At 35.1% G+C, this 15,551-nt stretch overlaps 1 long non-coding RNA gene across 1 annotated transcript; it reads left to right on the top strand.

The window, feature by feature from the left end:
* Positions 1-12,415: 12,415 nt before the first annotated feature.
* On the top strand, positions 12,416-13,314 carry LOC146900454 (uncharacterized). The gene is made up of 2 exons (XR_015023922.1): positions 12,416-12,607; positions 13,013-13,314. It is a non-coding gene; the product is annotated as an uncharacterized LOC146900454 (long non-coding RNA).
* Positions 13,315-15,551: the final 2,237 nt, after the last annotated feature.

Raw genomic sequence — 15,551 nt, 5'->3', positions numbered from 1 at the left:
CATTGGAAAACCAAATTGTCGCAAAGCAAGTTCCGGGTTATAGTTGATTCCACCCCGGGTACCAAGAAGAGGTACATTAAGAAACTTTCCACCACCAAAGATGATTTCCTTAACCCTAGAAGCGGGAGTGAGCCAAACCACTTCATTAGGAGTGAGAGCCATAATCCTCTGTGAAATAGACCAATTCTCCGGATTGTCGTGGAAAGACTTCGGAAGGTGCGAAATAAACCACCTATAGAGGAGAGGCGCACAACAAAGAATGTAGCCACGACCCTTGCCGGAACGATCATGAATAGCATGGTATGTGTCAGCTAGCAAAGTAGGAACCGGATTCTTGGAGTGGAAGATCATAATAGCATTCATGTCCACGAAGCCATCAAGATTCGGAAAGAGAATAAGCCCATAGATGAGAAGTGCAAGAATAGCCTCGAGAGTGTCCTGACAGGTGGTCTCAAGATTGGCTTTCCCAAGAAGATACTCTGAAGTGAACCCTCGGATACGTGCCTTAGTGACAAGATTCTTGGAGACATCGGTGGTCTTGAGATAGAGATCCTTAGCAATAACCAATGGAGTAAGAGGAGGCTCAACTCCTGAGAAAGGTACCCCCTTAGCAATAGACAAATCCATCAAGGAAGAATAAGCCTCTAGAGTAGGCACTAGCTGAAAGTCCGGAAAAGTGAAGCACCGATAGTCCCGATCATAGAATTGCACCAGAGTGTGCACAAGCTTCTCATCCACATTAGTCTGAAGAATAGTAAGTAAAGCCCCGTAACGACGTCGGAAACCAGTCGGATCCTCAATCTTGAGTGCCAAATCTCTCAAACTAGCCAAATCCACTTCCTTGAACTTGTAGGAATTAGTCATCTTCATTCCTACAATGTTTACAAATTCAACTTGTCTAAGCCCTTCGATAACAATGCATGGAAAAAAGTTTATGCATGTATGCATGTATGCATGAATGCATGATTATGTTTCAAGTTCGGAGAAAACATGGTGGGTTGAAGTTCAAAGTCGAGGGGTCATGGGTGGACACGGTGTCCGGTGAAACTAGGGCTTTTAGGAAATAGTAACCGGGTTCTAAAAAGGTTCCCAAGTTGCAACCTCTCCGACGTATATCATGGTGTCACGAGACAACACTCGCTCCATGATTATCCGTGGAAGGTCTAACTTGAGTGTAGTATCGCGTGACGACTAAAACTCGAGACAACACTCGGCTTGGCCTCCGCACTACGTCCTAGAAAATGGCCATGGATGGGTTTGGTTATCTACGGTTCATAGCGTCATAGAACAATTAGAAGTAAAGTGCCTAAACGCGACAACACGCGCCGACAACATCACCCCCAAAATGCCTCAGCTATGTGGGATTGATCGCATAATCCAAAACACGAGGCAACCCCCAGAATGAATTGTCGATTATATCCCTCCTAAATCCTAAGTTCACTCAGCCCGGGTGCAGGACTTTCGATATTCTCACCCCACACGTTTGCAAGAAATTAAACATTTATTCACATAGGAAAGCAAGTAAAAGAAGCAAGTAAAAATACAAGCGCAAGCGTGGAAATAAAGACTAGGCGTAACTCTCGAATCTCCCCAGTGAAGTCGCCAGCTGTTTTATCTTGGTTTTCGGGTGTCAAACATTGATTACGTTTGAACCTTTTAAACCGGTGATATCTTATTTTTTCTTGGGAAGGGAAAAAGTAAGCAAAACCCTTGAGAATCGAGGTCCGGGAGTTGTTTTCGCTACGGGAAGGTGTTAGGCACCCATAACGACTATAGTAACCTATAGGAACCGTCTTTAATTTCTACGCGCGCGCTTTATTTTTAAATGCTATTTTGAAATGATATTTACACCTAAGAGTTACTAAATGAAGAATTGGAGGGAGAAGAATGTGTTTGAATTTTTGTTTTAGTTGAATTGAAGGAATTTTGTTCCTTGCCTACGTACCCGTTTAAGGGATCAAATCCACCGTAGTTCTCTTCCAAAAATGTTTTTGTTTTTTTTTGGTTGATTTTAAGTTTGAAAATGGAATTTGAAGAATAAGAGAGAGGCCTTAAAGGCATGAGATTAGGAAATTGTGAGGTTGAATTAGTGATTTGCAAAAGAAGTCAAATGTGATTATTGTTCATTGAAATTTGATTAAGAAAATAAAAGGAAAATTCAATGGGGTTTTGACCCCAAGGTTTATTATGAAAAATGTTTGAGTGAAGTTTGTTCAAGTTTTTTTTTGGGAAAATGATTTTTCTAAGTATAAAGCCTAAACATTCATCTAAACATACAATCCTAAACATACATCTAAACATGCATATTCTAACTATATAGTGATGTGTGTGCATGTGTCGGTGCTTGTGTCGGTGTACTTCATTAGAGTCCATTGTCCTTATTACATCATGCCCTAGATACATTCTATGGCCTCTTTGCCAAGAAGTTAAAAGCATGAAAGTAAAATATTACAAAAATTCCTAAATCTTTACATTCTAATTTTGGTACAAATTAAATTGCAAGAAGAAAAAAAAATAGAGATGAATATGGGATGGAATGGAGATGCTTATGAAATGATGAAACATGAAATGAAAGGAGTTAGTAGCACATGACAATATCAAAGGAAATAAAGCAAGGGAAACACTAGAACATAAAGGATAGAAAATGAGTGCAAACATGGCTAAAATTTGTTCATAGAATGCAAGAACCAAGTGACCTATAATTCTCACATTCCAATACATTTTTAAAGGTTTAGAATCAAGTCTTGGAATGGGAATTAAGGCAACATAGTTTACTTGGCATTTTAAAACAAACTTTAAGCATATTTGCATTATTTAACTACACAACTAACTTGTAAGCTAAGTAACCTACCAAGATTCACAATTGTGCAACAATATTAAACACAAACAGTAGCTAAAACCCTATGAAATCAAGTGGTATAGGTCACCAAAATTTATCAAGCAACTTGGATTAAAATTAAGCAAATTTTTATTCATTTTTTAGCACAAAATATCACAAAAATAGTAGGAAAATTAACACTATATTTTTTAACCAATTTTAACATGCAAAAATTGTCACAAGATGCTACAAAACTATCAAGAAACCTATATGAATTTTTTAGGAATTTTTAAAGGAGTTTTGGACTAAAAAGTGCAAGAAAATTACTAATTCTAAGAAAAAGAAAAGCTATACACATACATTTTTTTTTTATCAAATTTTATTATGTAAAATGTCATAAAAACATCAAGAATATTATCAAGAACCTATGGAAATTTATTTGGAATTTATTAAAGAAATTTGAACATGCAGGAGGTGTAAAAACATGCAACGTGGTGCAAATAGCAAGAAACAGGAGGAAAAAACGAAATTCAGTAGAAAACTAGGTCCAGGTCCATACATCACATGAAACGGATCATCAGAACACCTAAGGATCGTTGGATTGATCCACATGGATCAGATCCAAGATCCAAAGGCCACAACGTGCGATGGTGCATGGGAGCTAGATACGCGCGCGCGTAGAAGATTGAACAGGGAGTATATAAGCAAATTTCAAAGGGAAAACCCTCATTTCCCATCTCCTTTCTCTCTCTAACCGATCTGCAACACTCTCCCTCTCTTTCTAAGCACTTCGATCGGAGAAGATGAAGCCAGGTGGCCCGGTGCGGTGGTCGGCCGGCCAAAGTGGCGGCGCCGCCGCACCGGAAACTTAAACCTCCATTTTTCTGAAAAATTTTTAAATTAAAAGATTCGTATTCATCTTCTCTACACGAATCCATGCTTAGAATCTCAAAAACGAACCAAACGAAGCCTAGATCTACACACTTAGCGAAGGTTCTTTTTACAAACAAACAAGATAAACATGATATTGAACAGATCGGAGCAATTACCTCTGTTAGATTGGAGACGAACGAAATACGACGGAGTTCTTCGTTGGATTCGCTTCTCTCGAACTCACCTCCTTCTTCTTGCTTCTTCTTTGCTCGATCTGTTCTCAGCTGTTGCCGTTGCTTGATTCGCGAACCGTTTGCTTTCGTTTGTTCCGTCCTTTGAGCTGTTGATGATACTCGTTACAGACTCACAATCGAACCTTGAATTCGTCGTTGTTGATGACGAAGGGTGATGAATTCGAATTTGTTTTGATGATTTTCGGTTTTGGATTTGACAGTGTTGTGATGATTTTTGGATCGGATTGTTGCGTGATTGATGATTCTGTGTTGTTGATTCTGCGTTGATGATTATGTGTTGATGCAGAATTGATTTCTGGAAAAAGTTTGTTAGGGTTTGTTCTTGATGTTCTTGATGAACATTCATCAAGTTCATCAAGAATTTGGTGCTTTGATCTGAAAATGTGGAGAGAGAGAGAGAGAGAGAGAGAGAGAGAGAGAAGAATCTGTTTGTGATGACTGTGCAGAAAAGTGATTGGTGAATTTGACCATTGACTGTGATGTGGCTTTTATAGCTGATGACTGTGACGCCTGGACCAATGACAAACTGCCATGTGGCGTAACTAACTCTTGGACAAATAAAAGACTGACATGTGGCACTGGACTATGACTTGGACAAAAAATGGACTAAAATGCAAATTTTTAGGAGTTTAGGACTAAAAAAAATAAAAATAAAATGAATTAAAATTGGTAATTGGAAAATAACGTAAAGTGAAACGATTAAAATTGACAAAACGGACTAAAATGAACCAATGGCCTAAATGAGGTACTTTAAAGTAACCTCTCTCTGCCGAAATTTCGTGTGAAATGACCAAAATGCCCCTGGGGCTAAAACGACTGAAAATGACTCAGATGCAAATTTAAAAAAAATGGATTTTTAACAGAAATTGAATCAAAGACTCATACAAGCAAAATTAAAAGACTCAGAGACAATTTTTAGGATTTAAACAGGGCTTTAACACATGAAAAGACTAAAATGCCCCTAGGGGGAAAATTGACTCGAAATGACTTTAAATGCAATTTTTGAAATGGATTCTGACATAGAATTGAAATGAAGACTTATTCAAACTATTTGAAAGGACTCAAACAAATTTTTAAAAGACTGAAAGTAATTTTGACATAGGAAATGACTAAAATACCCTTGCATGTGAATTTTGCAAATAACATTGAAATAAAATGCAGAGAAAGATGCAATTGATCAGAGACATATCAAATGACTTGAAATACAAGAAAAGAAGAATTGAATTAGTATTTTTAGGTCCAAAATTAGGGTATAACAACATTACATAAACTGATAGGTCTGAAATCTGAAGGGGTAGTGGGGTTAGAGACCTTAGGAATCAGGCTGATGAAAGTGTAATTGATTTGATCAGGTTTGAGATCATGGTTAAGAACCATAAGGGTGTAGTTAAGAATATCATTCCCTATAATATCCCAGTATTTGTGGAAAAAAAGAGCTGGAATACCATCTGGACCAGGGGCAGAAGTACCTCTGAGTTGGTGAACAGCAGTCCTGACTTCCTCACTAGTGTAATCAGCTGCCAGGTATGAGAACATATTAGGGTCAATTTTGTTCTTAACTACCTTAAGATCTTCAGGGTTGATGATGGGTTTGGTACTAGTGAAAATGCCTTGAAAGTGGTTAGTGAAGATGTGATGTATGTGTTGGTCATCTCTCCAGATATTGCCATTGTTATCTGCTATAGAGTAAATAGAATTTTTCCTCCTTCTTTGTCTGGCTTTATGATGAAAATATTTATTATTGAGATCTCCAAATTTGAGCCAATGAACTTTGGCTCTCTGAGACCACCATATTTCTTCTTTGCTTAATAGCTCATCAAGCACTTTCTCCTCCTCTTTGATCTTCTGAATACCTTCTTCATTAGGAATTTGGTTTTTAAGAACGTTAAGAGCATCCTGAGTAATTTTGATTTTCTTAGAAAGGTCTCCAAACTTTAATCTTCCCCATCTGTCTAGTTGGTCTAACACACTGCTTAATTTGTCTTGGATATTATTTTGAGCAGAAATCCAGTTGTCAGTAATAATTTTGTTGCACTCCTGGTCTTCTGTCCAAATATGTTCAAACCTCTTAAGCCTTTTAGGTTGAAAGTTAGTTTTGCTAGCTTCATAGTCATAGAAGTCCAGCATGATAAGAGCATGGTCAAAGGTATACCTAAGAAGGTGTTTATTGGTGTACCTGGGAAAATTAGCAATCCAATTTGAATTAGCACAAAATCTATCTAAATGTTCCTGAATGTGAGCTTGGTTAGATTGATTATTAGCCCAAGTATATTTGTAACCATAAAACCCCAAGTCATTAAGGTCACATTGATTAAGAGTGGTATTAAAGAGATTGGTGAGATTCATATCAATCCCAGATCCTCCCAATTTTTCAGAGCTATTTAGGATAAGATTAAAGTCACCAAAGATTAACCAATTATTATTGAATCTGTTAACATTTAGATCATTAATGGCTTGACAAGTGAGATGTTTAGAGTGGTTATAAGGGGATCCATAAAAGCCAGTAGCAAACTACGAAATAGGAGAATTACAAGAAGTAATATAGGCATCAATCATCATGTCATTTGCATTAATAATATTGATGGTTACAGAATTGTTCCAAATTAAGGCTAGACCTCCTGATAAAGGACCACAAAGTAAAGTATAATTAGCTTTTCTATCAGACTCTGACAACTTTGTTTCCGTAAGAAACACAACATCAGGACACTGGACTCTAAGGAGCTTTTTGAGAGCTCGAACTGCAGCAGGGTTACCTAACCCTCTGCAGTTCCAAGACAAGACCTTCATGAGGACTGGCTGGCCTCTTTTTTGAGGTCTGCCATACTGATATCTAGGCACAATTGATGTCATGTGTGATTGTTGTTCTGCTCCGCATCTTGTTTCCTTTTGGCCAAGGTGTTGTCCTTAGCTATCTAAGTTGTAACCTATGCTGGTAGCTGCATAATGACATCTGCTCTTGCAATATTCTGCTGGAAAGCCTGTTGCTTCAGTTTAGAGGCTAGTCCTATCTGTGGGGAATCTTCTTTCCCTCCCTTAGTGTGCTGATGAACCTTAAGATTAGCCATTTTATTAATTAGCCCTCTTGGGATGAGGCTGAATTGTTTCCCACTGAGAGATTTGAGGGGGTTACTGCTAAAAAGCTTTTCTTTTTTGTCTAGAATTTTGTGGCCATATGCTCTGGATCTGAGCCAAGCTCCTCTAGGATTAGTTTGCCCTTCATGAGTGTTATAGTTTTGAATCAGAGGAGAGAAACAGTAATCTTCATTATGCCCAACCAGTCCACATTTGAAACAAAACATAGGCAAATTCTCATATCTAAAATCAACCCAATTGATGCCATCAACCTCATTACCTATGTAAAGCCCAGCTCTAATGGGTGAGGAGATATCAAACAGGATTTTTACCTTAACAATCTTAGCTTTTTCTGGATATTCATAGATGTCAACGTCTAAAACTTGGCCAACCTGAGATCCAATCTGTTCTCCCATAGAAATTGACTTACAGTGTAGGGGAAGACCCCAGATTTGGATCCAAAGAGGGATCTTGGAGAAGTTGAGATCAGTAGGATTCACCTGTCTATCCCAGGCTTGTAGTACCAACCAGCAATTTCTAATGATCCAAGGGCTGCCTTTAAGAGCTTTGTGAATGTCTTGCTCTTTTTCCATGGAGATTTGATAGAGTTTTCCTTCTATTTCTGTTATTTTGAATCCAGAAGGGTTACACCATATACCTTTTAAAGAACTGTGAAGAATAGAGATTGGTATGGGCTTGTCAGCCAAGATCTTGCCAATGATGCTGTTCTGGCAGGAGCTGACACTGTCCTGAACATGAGTTTCTTGATAATAGCAGAAAGGGTCTTCCTCATTGGGGGTTTCATCATCAGTTTCTTGATGATTGGGGTAGTTAGGGTTAGGAGAATCTTGATTTTTTGAGGAATTTGGTGGGGGGGTTTGGGTTGTGTGACGGTAGGGATCAGTACTGGTTCCAATGTGTTCAATAGGGAGATAGTGAGTCTGTTGTTGGTTATTTGTTGATTCAAGGTGATCATTGAACTGTGTGATGATAGGACTAATGGCAGATATTTTTTGAATTTTTGCAGGGCGGAGCAAGACAGGACTGGAATCTGATTGGGGGTTAAGGTTTGAGGGGTCAGAGACGACGCCCTTGCTGTTATGAGTTGTCATGATAGAACAGAAAGCGCAGAGAAGAAAGCCCAGACAGCAAGGAAGGGGAAATAAGGTGATGAAAACCAAGAAGATGAGAGGAAAGCCAAGAAGATGGAAGAGATGAAGAGAAAAATCAGAAATTAGGGTTGATGCAAAGGTTGGTGGAGAAAGGAGGAAAGGATTGAATATAAAGGTTGAGAGGGAAAAAGAACTCAATAATGGGAAAGGGACATCACACGGTGGAGAACAAAAGGAAACATCACAAGATGGAGAAACTTCGATTCAGCTATCATCGTATAAGAGAAAACGATGAAGGAAAACTCAAGGGGAAAGAAAGCGATAAAACGATTACGATAACCGCTTTACGATTACGATTACGATAACCGCTTTTTTTCTAAGTTGTGTTTATTTTTGTTTTGTTTAATGTTTTATAATGTGTTTATAATAAAGTTAGTGTAAATCAGCAAATGGATGCAAATTAACAAACATTTTTAATAAAAGTTACAAAACTAACCCTCAAGTTGCTAGCTTTAAATATTAATATGAATGGTTTGTTCCAAATGAAAAGGTGCACGTTTGCTAATTTAAGCCTTAATATTTTTTTTAAAGGGTATATCTTGTTAGGTAGGTGTAAATTTGTAGTGTGTTTATCTCTTGTTTTATTTTATTTTTGATATATCTTGTTTTATTGTGTTACTCTCATTTGATTCTAGATCATGACTTGATGTTTATTGGATTAGTGTGAGGAATGTGAGATTTTTTTTTTTTTGAAACATCTAAAAAGGAATTGTATTAATCAATAAACCATACTTTTCCTGCACAAGGAATGTTGGAGAGAAGCAAAGAAGAAGAAACAGATACAACTAAATTTCAAAACTCACCTCAAAAAAGATGTTAAAAAAGAAACAAAACATCTCAAAAACAGGAAAGAGAATTTGGCCACCACATGTGGTAGTTAAAAGTAAAATCGACGTGATTTATCTTTAACCACCAATAAGATTGAATCTTAATATTGTCGATAAGATGATGAATAATATCTTCCTTTTGCTGAAAAATATGCGTGTTGTGTTCTCGTCAGATAACCCAAACAGTCAAAACCAAATTGAATGGAAGATATCTCGAGTATTTTTTAGAAAAGCTTCCAAAGACAACAAACTGAATAAGATGATCTGAAATATGATGCAGGTTGACCATAATGACGCCTAACCAATTATAAACAGTGTTCCCAGTTTGATGAAAGAAGTCAAAATGCAAAAAAAAAAAAAATATATGCTCCAATTCTCATGGTTTCCATACCCTCCCACGCAAAGTTGAGTATTAACTGAAGTCTCCCTCCTCCTGAGTAAGTTGTTGACTGTTGGGATACTATTCCGAAGAAGACGTCAAACAAAAAAAATTATTCTTAGCGGAGCCTCTTTACGCCAAATTAAATGAGAATTTTCGTAAATGATGTCATGGTCTACCATGAGTAAAAAATTGTAAGTGCCGCTAACATTGTACTTTTTTGAAGCATGCAAATTCCAAAGCCATTTGTCATGAATAGTCTCATGCAAAACAATGTTATTCAAAAAAGCACAACATTCCCCCAATTGGTCCTCCTCTTATGCCCACAACCTCTGTCACCCTTTTCAAGCCTCCCCCACCCTCACTCCAATCTAAGCCCTTCACCTTAGCAACTGCTACTATTTTATTATCAGATAATTCAAAAAGACGACTAAATCTAACATTCAGAACCCATCCGTCTAACCAATGATCCCATCAAAATAACATTGAAACTTCGTTCCCCTACTCACGCCTAATGTTCTAATCTATCCATCGTCCTACACCGACGCCAATATCATTTCTAATATTAATTAAATTGTTCCACCACACTAAACCCCTCCACCATTCTCTCGTAAATAAGCCACTTCCTATCCAAATCTAGATGTTAAAACTATGTACCACAAGCTCTCACGTGCTTCCTTTAACCTCCAACACCACTTACCAAGTAGAGCAATATTGAACTCCCTCAACCTCCTAACCCCCAGACCCCCGTAGTCCTTTTTAGAATAAATAGTATTTTAATTTAAAAATAGAATCAATAGATGAAATGATTTCTGTGAAAGCCTTGAAGAATGAAAGAAATTAGACTGGAAGTACCAAACTAGCACCCAAAGAAAGATTTCTACCCTTCCCACCCGAGAATCTAGTTTTAATACGCTCTAACAGGGGATACCAAAAGTTTAGTTTTCCCGAATCACCTCCAACATGAATCCCCAAATATAGGAAAGGAAAGTGGCCCATTTCTTTGCCAAATTACATGATTTCTCAATAAAAGACTTAAAACATCTTTGAAGTTGTCTGGTTCTGGGATAAAACATAATTACATGAATCGAATGACAACATTACAAAGTATCCCTTAAACCATGAGCAACTTCTTTAAAACTCTTTGTTATTGAATCAAATGACTAATAAAATGACTGAAAATCATACTGAAAATAATGTAAGATGACATGTCATCATATACCTCGAGTACAGTAATCAGGGATTATATTGAAAGAAGTCTCTTTTATTGAGATAGAAAAATCACTTTGGATATGGAGGACAAGAGTAGCTATCAGGTTGATACTAAACCAGAATAAATTCATTGTGTCGCTCTTTCTTTTATAAATGCACTTCCATACTAACATCGGCATTTTGAAAAGAGACAAATATAGTATCAAATTGTCGGAGATGAACATGTCATTCTCTCAATCACTTCTACTCGTGGATACCTCAACATGCGTGGATGAATATCATACTACATGCACCCATGGATATCCATTGTCATCCCTAGTTAACACCTTTCTTGGATTCGCTTCAACATATAGCCCAATCTAGATAAACATGATGGATCCAGGTTTACACTTTAGGAATAATGTTGCATTCCTCAACAAATTAGGTTTCTTTTAGTTTAACCAAGGTCTCGAGTTCGAACCCAAAATTGGGTGTACAAAATATTTAAAACTCTTAGTGAGGGTTTATTGCCCATTTAGGTTCCATATGATTGGAAGGATTAGTTTATGCAGTTGCGCAAGGATGACATTATACTTACACCCAGAAAATTGAATGGGATTATATGGGTGTATGTCTTGCTTTGATTTTATTTTGATAGATGTCAAACTCAAAACAAGACTTAGGTTAGAATTCATGTATCTAAGTTCCTTTCACTATTTCTAAAATTGTTAAGATCATTGAGAAATGTTATTGATTCATGCATGACCTTGGTATTAATGAAAATGCATTTAAAATCATGATTTCACATGTTTTGATCACATGATTCGAATCATGACCTACAAGTTTTTCAAACAGGTTGATTCAAATCAGCATACAATATACACCAAACAAATTAGTTAATATGTTGATTCGAATCACCCTTAAATTTTTGGGTGATTCACTAAATCAGGTTTTTGACCGATTATGGATTAGGAATATGTCCTTCTAATTCAACATTACAACAAATCGTTTTTTAATAAAAAAAAAAAGGTTAGAGTCCACTTTTAGACGTTTTATAAAGGTTTATGTTAGATTAACTCTTTTATTTATGTATAAGAAGTTTCAACTTTCAACATTTCTTTAAAAAAAAAAGTTTCAACTTTCAACATAATATACGGTATGGCAATAAATTAAATGGTCAATATTTTTAATGAAAATATAAATTGAGATAAATTTAAATATTTTGTTTTAAAAAACATTTCCCTTTTTCTTTAATTATAAAACATTTCCCTCTTTTTTTTCCTAATGTAAAATAAAACCATTTTCAAAATTCCACATGTATTACTGATTCCTTCACAAAAATGTCCTTGATTAATTTACCATTGGAATATGTAAATTATTTTTATCTTTATTATGCTATCATTAATTAGAAGGATAAATATGTAAAAGTAATAAATTTTTGACAAGTTTACTACTACAACTACTTTTCACACTGTTACAAAAAACTACTTTTCCTAATAAAGGATGAAGGGAATAATATTTTACGGTAAATTAAATAATAATAAGTTAACTATGTTTTTCAAATCTGAAAAGGGAAAACTATTTTTCAATAAAGTGACATTAGTAATCTTTATACCATTCTAACTGTAAAAGAAAATAAAAATCTTGATACCATTCTATTTGAGGAGATTTGAAAATACAACTACCCAATCAAAAAATCAAATATTTAAAACTAATCAGTCAAAAAAGATAATAGAAATAAATATCCAGTCAAAAAGTTATGTTTAAAAAATGTCGCTTAGGTTAATAATTAATATTTAGTTAACTTTAGTGATACATATATGTGTTTGATCTCTTTCAAAAAAAAAAATTATGTGTTTGATCCTCAAAAAAAAAAAAATATATGTGTTTGATTCTCTCAACATTTTCAAATTCTATTTGAAATTATTGTAGTGTTTGAGCAAATATCATCATGAAGCTCGGAAGCATTATCCTAATAGTGGGAGCTTTGTTTGCTCTTTTCACCCTCACCTATGGATCTGGTACACATATTATTAGAATAAACTATCAATTTCATTCTTAAACTATAACTCATTTAAAAATTTAGTCCCTCAACAATATAAATATTGTAAATAACCTTTAAATTGTTACCGTTAATCAATCAAATATGTTTTTCATTTCCTTTTAAAATAAAACAGAGAATGATTATTCAAAGAATATCTTGATGTATTAAAAATAGTTTAAAGACTTTTATTAAATATTTATAGTTTATGGACTAAATCGGTGAGAGATTGGTAGTTTAGGGATCAAAACCGATGGTTTATTGTTATTACTACGATTAGTATTATGATTGTTGTTTTTTTTTTACCAAAGTATTATGATTGTTGTTAAACTAAACTAACATGTGAAATGATTTGATCATATTTTTGTTGTCTATAATGTTGTAGGCGAGCATACCGATAAATTTTGTTACAAAACTCTGCCAAGGTTGGATAGCAACTGTGACCATGCTGACCAAGACTGTGACCAAATTTTCCTAGAACGGTTTGGAAAAGACTCTCAGCCTCACGATTGTAAATGTCAAACTGATCCTACTAATGTATATCACACATGTTCATGTAATGTTGTTTGTTGACCCAAGGACTAGGGTTTAGCCTAAAAGGCAAAATGATTATTAATTTACCTAATAATTATGGGAATTAAATAAAGATCTCACATATTATTGCATAAGGTGGATTTTTTTTTTTTTTTTACAAATGTACGAGGTGTATTATATTTCTGATTTGGATTCTCTTATGCCCTTTTTACAAAGAAGTGTACGCACATATAACATACCGGCAAGAGGGGTTTAAAAGTTTATGGTTCAGTCCTGAGAGAAAGAAAATACTAACATGACATCTAACATCCTGGTATTTGTCATTTAAAAAAAAACACATTGTTAATAAACATAATTTTTTTTTGTCTTAGATTAAGTGGTAATCCACTGAAAATAAACTCACACACAACTGTGAGGTCTTGGGTTCGAACCCAGGTCATGACGTCCGGCCTTGCAATTTCGGCATTTGTCAGTTGAGCTAGGACTTCTAGACTATTAAACATAACTTTATTATCACTTCGAGTGGAACTAGCCAAACCATTTGCAGCTTCTGTTTTTTCTCTTCTCCGTCGAAGTCCACAAGCTTTGCATAAGGACTAACACTGCACAAACATGTAGCATGTTAACTTGTATTCTGTTTTTTCGGCGCCTTTTTTCTCGTCTTGAGAGTTTCGGTTGCTAGTAATAATATAAATATAACTTACTTGTACAACATCAATATGTAATCTTTGCACAACCACTAGCTATCTTTTCTACTACCTAAACACAGAAAATTACCAGTTAGTTAGTAAACTCAACATTCACCCATGCAAACACGAAAAACCAGTAAACACAACATTCATCTTTGCATTCTCAGAAAACTACTAAGCACAGTAAAAATAGCAAAATAAAAAATCTGCATTTTTCGCTTTTGCTAGTGGCAGCTTGGTTTAAACCAACCAAAACATGAAACCAGGGCATCACAAAAATCATTATCACTATTGTTACTACATGCTAATAAATATATGACCTTATGTTGTAACCTTTTGCATGCAATGAAATCCTTAAATGATGATTGTGAAATGAACATATTCTGGACTCTGAATAAATGAACTATTTGCTATGTTTGATAATGTGAATAAATTGATTATGTGCTATGTCTGATCAAGTTAACAAGTGAGATATATGATGTGTTAAATTTGATCATGTGAACAAGTGAATAATATTTTGTGATGTTGTGTTCCAAGACTGAAAATGTGTCAAGTCCTAAACTAGTTTACATTTTGTAGCACTATTGTCTAAAATCACTATTTTGTAAATTGTAATTTTTTAAGATGAAGTTCAATCCACTCTTAGTTTTGTGAATGTCTTGTCTTAATGTTAAGATGTCTGCTAAACTTTTTTGGATACTTTAATTTCTAGAGGGTTTAATTATGGATTTTGTTATAAGTGTTGTGTGAAAAGTTTAGAATGTAGCATTTTTAAGCCTCGCATTTATAAAAAAAATTGTATACTCTATTTTAAAACCGGTGTGTATTGTTGCCCAAAAGTGGCGATGAAAAAAAGTTTTGGGGACCAAAAGTCAAAGAAATTTTTTAGGGAGAATAAAATGAAAATTTGGGATATTTATATGGATAAAAAAAAAATTGAAAGATCTATATGGATAAATTAAACATATTAACCTTAATTTTTATTATTTTTGTTATATTGTTGGTAAAAGATAAACATAGTTTATTACTAGTTAAAAGTTACAAACATCTATACATATAATTTTAATCAAAATTTTATTAAAAAAAATAAAAAATATGCCTATAGTATGTGTTGTGTGTGTGGGTCAAAAGACAGGGAAAAGAATGCAACCAACCAAACAAAGTTGAACCTAATTTGGACACAACCAAAACAAAGCCTAACAAATTATTTATACAACTTTATGGAAAATTAATACTACTTCTTAAACACATGTGTAAGTAAATCATTATGTGTTTTTAAGAAATATATAGAGGAAACTCCAGGCACGGAGTCGTGTTAAAATGCTAGCAATGGATCCTATAGTGAAAGTTGCACCTTTTCATATACTTGAATACGGTAGTTGAATTGTATTAGTGACAACTTGATTTCATGGAAAATTAAGTACAAACCAATCCAAACTATTTAATGATTTCATGTCAAGCATACGATCAAATGCTAGATCTTTGTCGCTACCTCCCCTCCACCCCGTAATCCATTCATATCCAAACGATGGCTGCTTTTTGCCAACAACAACCACCCTTCTATCCCCTTCTCATCCAAACGACCGCCTTCGCGGTGTATCCTCGCATTTTGGTGGTGTGTTCATCCATGGCCGCATCACTTGCAAGTCGCGCACCGCCGTGTTGATTTGACCTCTCATGCATTTTTTGCGTCGATTGGTG

Source organism: Medicago sativa, chromosome 8 (assembly GCF_051527215.1).
Source record: "Medicago sativa cultivar Bolivia chromosome 8, Bolivia_mono, whole genome shotgun sequence".
In the NCBI taxonomy this organism is placed as follows: Eukaryota; Viridiplantae; Streptophyta; class Magnoliopsida; order Fabales; family Fabaceae; genus Medicago; species Medicago sativa.
This window is presented reverse-complemented; position numbering and strand designations above follow the sequence as displayed.